Source organism: Gadus macrocephalus, chromosome 12 (assembly GCF_031168955.1).
Source record: "Gadus macrocephalus chromosome 12, ASM3116895v1".
In the NCBI taxonomy this organism is placed as follows: domain Eukaryota; kingdom Metazoa; phylum Chordata; class Actinopteri; order Gadiformes; family Gadidae; genus Gadus; species Gadus macrocephalus.
Window position 1 is genome coordinate 1,307,705 of NC_082393.1, and position 7,678 is coordinate 1,315,382.

Genomic DNA, 7,678 nt, shown 5'->3' on the forward strand with positions numbered 1-7,678 from the left:
TACTCACTACACTCTCTCTACTCATGTACTACACACTCCCTACTCACTACACTCTCTCTACTCATGTACTACACACTCCCTACTCACTACACTCTCTACTCATGTACTACACACTCCCTACTCACTACACACTACCCTCTCTATTCATGTTCTACACACTCACTACTCACTACACTCTCTACTCATGTACTACACACTCCCTACTCACTACACACTACCCTCTCTATTCATGTTCTACACACTCACTACTCACTACACTCTCTACTCATGTACTACACACTCCCTACTCACTACCCTCTCTATTCATGTTCTACACTCACTACTCACTACACTCTCTACTCATGTACTACACACTCCCTACTCACTACCCTCTCTATTCATGTTCTACACACTCACTACTCATTACACACTACACTCTCTCTACTCATGTATTAAACAATACACACTCTCAACACATATAATACACACTAAACACTCTCTACTCATGTACTACACACTCTCTACTCCTGTACTACACACTCTCTACTCTGTACTACACACTCTCTACTACTACACACTCTCTACTCATGTACTACACAATACACACTCTCTACTCACGTACCACACACTCTCTGCTCACTACACTCTCTACTCATGTACTACAATCTCTACTCACTACACATTACACTCTCTACTCGTGTACTACACACTCTACTCATGTACCAAACACTCTCTACTCAAGTACTACACACTCTCTACTACTACACACTCTCTACTACTACAAACTCTCTACTTGTGTACTACACACTCTACTCACTACACAACACACACTCTACTCACTACACACTCTCTAGTCGTGTACTACACACCCTCTACTCATGTACTACACACTACACACTCTCTACTGGTGTACTACACACTATACTCACAGTATTCGGCCCCTTACATGTGTTTTCTGGTACAATACACTGAACGACATACATATACATATTGTACATATTCTAAACTCAGACGTCAGGCTCTAAAACCGCTTTGTCATTGTGAACTCTTAGGTCTGATTTCATACTCATCACTGAGGAGGGATGCTTGCAACACCAAAGTTACCAGGTCTGTTTTAAATGTTCAGGGCACAGCATTGCACTATAGATCTATAGATCTGTGTCCGTCAAACAGGGTCCTTCTGGTTATGAAGATCATTTAGTGAAGCGAGTGTTGGGGTCCCATTGAGACCAGGAACCTCTCTCCCTTTAAAATACACTGCATCGTTCCAGACAGAGCTGAACAGAGTTCAACCAACATAAAACTATAGACCTCAACACAGCAGATGACTCAACCGTCAGAGTTATCTAGTTATCTAACCCACGCAGGGCTGGTAGGTCTTTGGTTCTGCAGACTGCTCCTAGAGAAGGGAACCGACCACCGGCCCTGACTTACGGCACGTGTGATGAGAACCAGACAGACTGGTCACCTGACTCAGGCTTGTAAACCTTGGAGCTGCTTATTGGTCTTCATCCAAACGCCGTGACTAACAGGTTATCTTTGTCTCCACCATTTTGTTTCTGTGTGACAGGCGTGGCGCTGTCAGGTTATCACATGACCCCGAGGACCGGAGAGTGGTCGCGGAAGAGGAACAGTTCTCCTCCGAAGTCGAAAAGTACAGAATCTGATGTTCATCTTCTGAGCGGATCTCTGTGAGGCTGCTGACTGTCTGACTGTTCCACTGTTTCCTCTTCCTGTTGGCAGTAGATCCCAAGCCTTATATGGAGTTGTTTATCTCTCTCTCTCCCTCCTTAAAAACTGCCGTTTAATGGCTGTTTTTAAAGAGGGAGAGAGATTGGTGGTTTGTTTCCTGTCCGTCTGTCCAAAGCTACGCTAGGCCTAGACATCATCAGTGTTGTATATACATACTGGTTTAAATATATTTAAAACCAGTATGTATCAGTCAAACTTTCTACTTTTCATTCCAATGCTATATAGCTCTGTTCTAAAGAACCCATTGTCAACTAAGTTACTTACACCCAATAAAAGCATTATGCGTGAATAAAACCCATAAAAGCATTTTCCTTTCTTCATTTATATAATTTGTGCACAATTTCTTGCGCTGCTTTTCAAAGTGTGTCTGGATAATGACGTTGACCGGAGCGTTTACGTCGGCCCGTGTTTTGGTGGGAGGTTAAATAGCGATGATGTCGCTCGCTAACGAGGCGTGGGTCATCTCTGATTGGCTCCTGTGGGCCCCGCACTCCAGTGGTTGTTTATTTAAAACGCAGGGAAAAGTTGAAAAGGTGCGGTAATCACAAGTTGAGAGTCATGAAGGGAGCGACTGATGACTGAAATTGGTCTCACTTTTCCTCTCTCTCTCTCTCTCTCTCTCTCTCTCTCTCTCTCTTTAGTTCTCACTCTCGCTTTTGCATTGAAGGTCTATTGTAGGATGTCAAACAAAAGTTTTTTTATCAAACGCTCTTAATGTAACTCTTCCCCCCTCTCTCTCTCTCTCCCTCTCCCTCTCTCTCTTTCTCTCTCTCGGCCACCAAGCTTTCTCCCCCTTCTCATTCATGTATTCAACTCTGTGTGTGTGTGGAAATGGGCCGGGGCAACAATTAATTTCAGAGTGAATTCAGCCAGGATCTATCAGCCACTCTGCTTCTATTGGTCCAATGGAAATCTATTTCACTTCCCCATTGTGTCCAATATAATTTAATGCCCATTTTATTAATGGCCTGAAATAATTACGGAGGTCCTTTGTGATTCTTGAGTATGTTTCATTTAATTGTGTAATAAATGTCTAATCGGGGCCCTCATCTCGAGCCATTATGGCATTAAAATTAACAATTACGCCACAAATGTCCTGGTGAATGCGTCGGGGTCTATAGAAATCACCGCTGATAACAAAACACATATGAATCATTCATGAGGAGATTTCTAGAGAGGAGCGGAGTGAGAGATAGAGAGAGAGAGAGAGGAGAGGGAGGAGGGGAGAGAGGAGAGAGAGAGAGAGGAGAGGGAGGAGGGGAGAGAGGAGGAAGAAAGGAGGAGAAGAAAGAGGCTGAGTTTTCTTTATTCCATTGAAAAATGGGGATGGCCGAAAGATAGGGCATTTTAAAACTGTGTCACCCCTCTCTCTCCCCCCTCCTCCCCCCTCCTCACCCTCACTCTTTCTCCCTGGCCTCTCTCTATCTCCCTTTAATTTGCCTTCCTCTTTATTTTTTGAAGTGACAGATTTCACTTTGGGAATTCATTAACCGTTTAACTCGGCCGATAAAATATCTATCAGGCGCCGGCACCGGGGCCCGGCTAAGCCGCAGTGGGGGGGCCGGCGCGGGGGGGGGGGGGGGGGGGGGGGGGGGGGGGGGGGGGGGGGGGGGGGGGGGGGGCTCGCGGCGCCCCCCCCCCCGCGCCGGGTGACCCGAGACAATTACGGCGTCTTCACGGACGCGGCGCGGCCCGGATCAGGCCGACCGCTCAGCCCCCGCCGCCGGAATTGTTTTGGTCGTCGGCGAGTATACAAATTTCATGGTATAGACTCCATCTGTGAACCCCCCACCCCCCACCCCCACCAGCACCGCCCACCCCCCACCAGCACAGTGTGTCGGTTCTAAGCTAATAGAATACAATTGGTTTTGGTGAGTGTGTTTCTCAGAGGCCCGCCTTTGTTCTCTGTTTCCTCCAGAGGCGGGCGGCCGACTTTCCTCTGGAACCAAACTCTGTGGATCACGGTTCAGTCACTCAGCAGGAGCTGTCATCCACGGTCCCTCTTTAGATACGGGTCGTTAAGGAGCAGGTAGGGGTTAGACAGTACAGAGACAGGTCGTTAAGGAGCAGGTATGGGTTAGACAGTACAGAGACAGGTCATTAAGGAGCAGGTAGGGGTTAGACAGTACAGAGACAGGTCATTAAGGAGCAGGTAGGGGTTAGACAGTACAGAGACAGGTCATTAAGGAGCAGGTAGGGTTAGACAGTACAGAGACAGGTCATTAAGGAGCAGGTAGGGGTTAGACAGTACAGAGACAGGTCATTAAGGAGCAGGTAGGGGTTAGACAGTACAGAGACAGGTCATTAAGGAGCAGGTTAGGGGTTAGACAGTACAGAGACAGGTCATTAAGGAGCAGGTAGGGGTTAGACAGTACAGAGACAGGTCATTAAGGAGCAGGTAGGGGTTAGACAGTACAGAGACAGGTCATTAAGGAGCAGGTAGGGGTTAGACAGTACAGAGACAGGTCATTAAGGAGCAGGTAGGGGTTAGACAGTACAGAGACAGGTCATTAAGGAGCAGGTAGGGGTTAGACAGTACAGAGACAGGTCATTAAGGAGCAGGTAGGGTTAGACAGTACAGAGACAGGTCATTAAGGAGCAGGTAGGGGTTAGACAGTACAGAGACAGGTCATTAAGGAGCAGGTAGGGGTTAGACAGTACAGAGACAGGTCATTAAGGAGCAGGTAGGGGTTAGACAGTACAGAGACAGGTCATTAAGGAGCAGGTAGGGGTTAGACATTATAGAGACAGGTCGTTAAGGAGCAGCTAGGGGTTAGACAGTACAGAGACAGGACCTGAGCAGGTAGGGGTTAGGGGGATCCTACTCGAGGATGCCCAAGGAGTCACTGCTGACATGGGGGAATCAAACCAGGAACCTTTCGGCTGGGATTCAAACACTCTTCTAGACTAGCGTCGGACCCCTCTCTCTCAGAGGGAGTACCTTGACGCGGTCTCTGTAATGAAGTGTTGGGAGATCTGTGCGGAGCATCACTCTGTTTCCAATCAAGTCTGTTTGAGTCTCTCTCTCCGTCATCATCTGTGTCGTGTTCCGCTGGACTCCAGGCCGCCGTTTTGAGTCGGAATTTAAATAATTCTCCATCAACTGCGGCTAAGCGTTGCGGCGCGTGGTGAGGTATGATGGAGAGGGGGGGTTTGATCCTAATCTAAAGCAGAGCGGGAACAGGTCTGGCGTTTGGGGGGTGACGTGATTTGGTTCCAGACCGACTGATTGGGGAGCGTTCGCTGGGTGCAGCCACAATCAGAGAGAACGAGGAGCCGCTGGCCGCAGGGCGACACTGGGTCCAGCCTCCGAGCGCGAGGCCCGTCCAGGCGTTCAGGAGAAGGAAAACGCCTCAAACTCTCTTCTCCCCCGTTTGAATTCCGTTTGAAAGACATCAGAAGGTGTGTTCAAATTCAATAAATTGACGTAAAAGTCCAGTAATGTTAGCGATTGCCTCGGAGATATCTCATTGTCCCGACGCCGATACATTGAAGATTTAATTATATATTTTTAACTGAGTGCAAATTAACCTTGGCCCTCGCACAAAGACTGCTATGTGTTCTGCTATGTGTGGTCCTTGCACCTTGAATAAAACGCCTCTGCTCCCATCCCATTTGAATCCAAGTTCCTGATTTCATGGTCAATTTTATGTTGATGGCGCTGAAGGGGTCCATCATCAATTCTTCACAAGTCGTCATCGCCTGCCTTTCTTCGCCGAGGCACCGCCAGCGCGCCCATTCAGGTCGCTAAACAGCCGCCGCGGCAGCTGAATGACAACACGCCACGCTTTTCAGATGCATTTGGACCGCTGACCTCCAGCAGCAATTAGCTGGATTATTTGATTACACCCCCGCCCCCCCCTCGCTCTCTCTCACCCCCCTCCATTCAGCCACACTCTGCGCTCTCTCGTTTTATCACCACATGCTTTCACGATCCTCCACACCGATTTCCCACAGATTCATAATAATTAATCAAAATCTGATTCCGAACAATTGTGGCAAAGGTTTATGGTTCGTGAAGTATAAGTTAAGTGTGTTCTGTTTTTTTTTTTGTGTAGCTCAGTGCTGAAGCCAAGGTCAATAGTACTTAATATTGATGATTAAATAGTCAAAACGTTTCTCAACTCAGCTCACTGTAACACCACGACCACATATGTACGCGTAGAGGGATGCAGAAGGACACAGATAACTACCCTGTAAAAGGGAGCCGTTGAAAAGGTTGTACAAAAAAAAAATGATGCAAATACTTAATAAAGTATGACTTAATGACGTAAAGAGCAACAAAACACGAATATCGAATGAATTAACTCTGATCGACAGGTCGAGAGCAGCCTTAATGTAGTTTGAGTGCTTGGTTCCTCTTTACATTTATTATATTATAACATGGATTCATATTGCTCATAATTATCATAGAAATAAAAACAGCAGCCATTGCAAAACTTGTCTTTGTCGTCGTGGAGACCATGACAGTAAAATGGAGGGACACGTATTTTTGGCGGGAAGGGGGGCACTTGAGAGTGTACGGGTGTGTGAGTGTGTGGGGGGGGGGGGGGGGGGGGGGGGGGGTAAATGAGGCCTCTCCAGGCTTCAGGATTAGCCTATTACTTCCGAGACGTTCCACTAAACCCGACCACTGACACATGCTCCTGTTCTATGGCCTGTTCACTTTGAAACAGGGCTTGTCGGAGGGCTTACACAAATCTACATAAACCTCCCCCATCACAATTAAAGATTTCACTGAACAATAAAATTGCTTGCCCTCTGGTTTGTTTCGTGAGGCTTTTTGCTGAAGCCAACTTAAACAGAGCCTTGTTAAAGGTTGCAAGAGGCCATGTTGGGAGTTTATATTGTATGGTAACAAAGAGGGAGAAAGGTGAGGGGTAAGACAGGCTCCAAGTACTGGATACCTGGATGAGATGCATGCTAGGGTAGTTAGCATGCTAAGATACTTAACATGCTAGGGTAATTAGCATGCCAGGGAAGTTCACATGCTAAGTAGGATGATAGTGTACTTAGCATGCAATGGTATTTAGCATGTTACTTAACATTGTAGGACACTAAACATTTATGGCACTTTGCAAGTTAGGAATACATGTAACATGGGTTCGGGATATGTATAATGCTAGGCTACTTAACATGCTACCAATACATAGTATTGGGTCCCTTTTCAAGATCTGTACTCATTGAGTAAATAAAAGTTGAATAAATAAAACTATCTTCTCCAGAACCACCACCCCAAGGCAAAGATGTGTGCTTCTTACACACATTTCTTACTTAGAGTTTTCAATATAAGGCATATCCGTTACATTACTGCTCTAAGAATTCAGGGCGAAATACAACGGATACTTTCAAGCCATCTATTTAAAAGTTGAAAAGGAAAACTTGTTTATTAAAAGGTTAAGAAATGTGTTGTCCATGAAATGAAAAAAATAACGATAAGCTATAAAATCATTATAAATTGTCATTTAGATAACAAACAGATCAAGGACTGACTCGTTTTGCCAGAGCGAAGCTATTACCAGAATTCAGCTGATTCTTACCCAAGTTAAAATGCTTTTTCCCCACTCTTTTCAATCTTGTTTCACAACATGGAAAAATAAGGATGGGATGATTGCGTCCATTTGACAGATATTATCTCCACAACATTAAAATGTTTTTTTACACACAACAGATGTATGAAGGGAACTGAACTTCCTCTGTAATAATTTCATACATTAGTTTGACTTTGAATACCATGTCTATATCGGTTATATAACCATCTTTTATTTGGACGGAAGTCCTCAGTGCATGAAACGTATCACTACTGTCATCCAACATGGCCGACTCAAATGGAGTCTCTATTTGTCACAAACAACAGAGTTGTTAAGAAGTCAAACGGGTCAAACAGTTTAAATTTGAGTCTCTGTTTGTCACAAAGAAGTTGTTTGGAATTTTGCCAGGAAATGAT

The 7,678-nt window shown here is 45.6% G+C and overlaps 1 long non-coding RNA gene across 1 annotated transcript in view; it reads left to right on the top strand.

Annotated features, from left to right (window-relative positions):
• LOC132469349 (uncharacterized) overlaps positions 1 to 2,034 on the top strand; it is a 4,749-nt gene extending 2,715 nt beyond the window's left edge. Inside the window, exon 2 of the long non-coding RNA XR_009528413.1 lies at positions 1,550 to 2,034. This is a non-coding gene — a long non-coding RNA (uncharacterized LOC132469349). The remainder of the gene's footprint in view (positions 1 to 1,549) is intronic.
• The last annotated feature ends 5,644 nt before the right edge of the window (positions 2,035 to 7,678 follow it).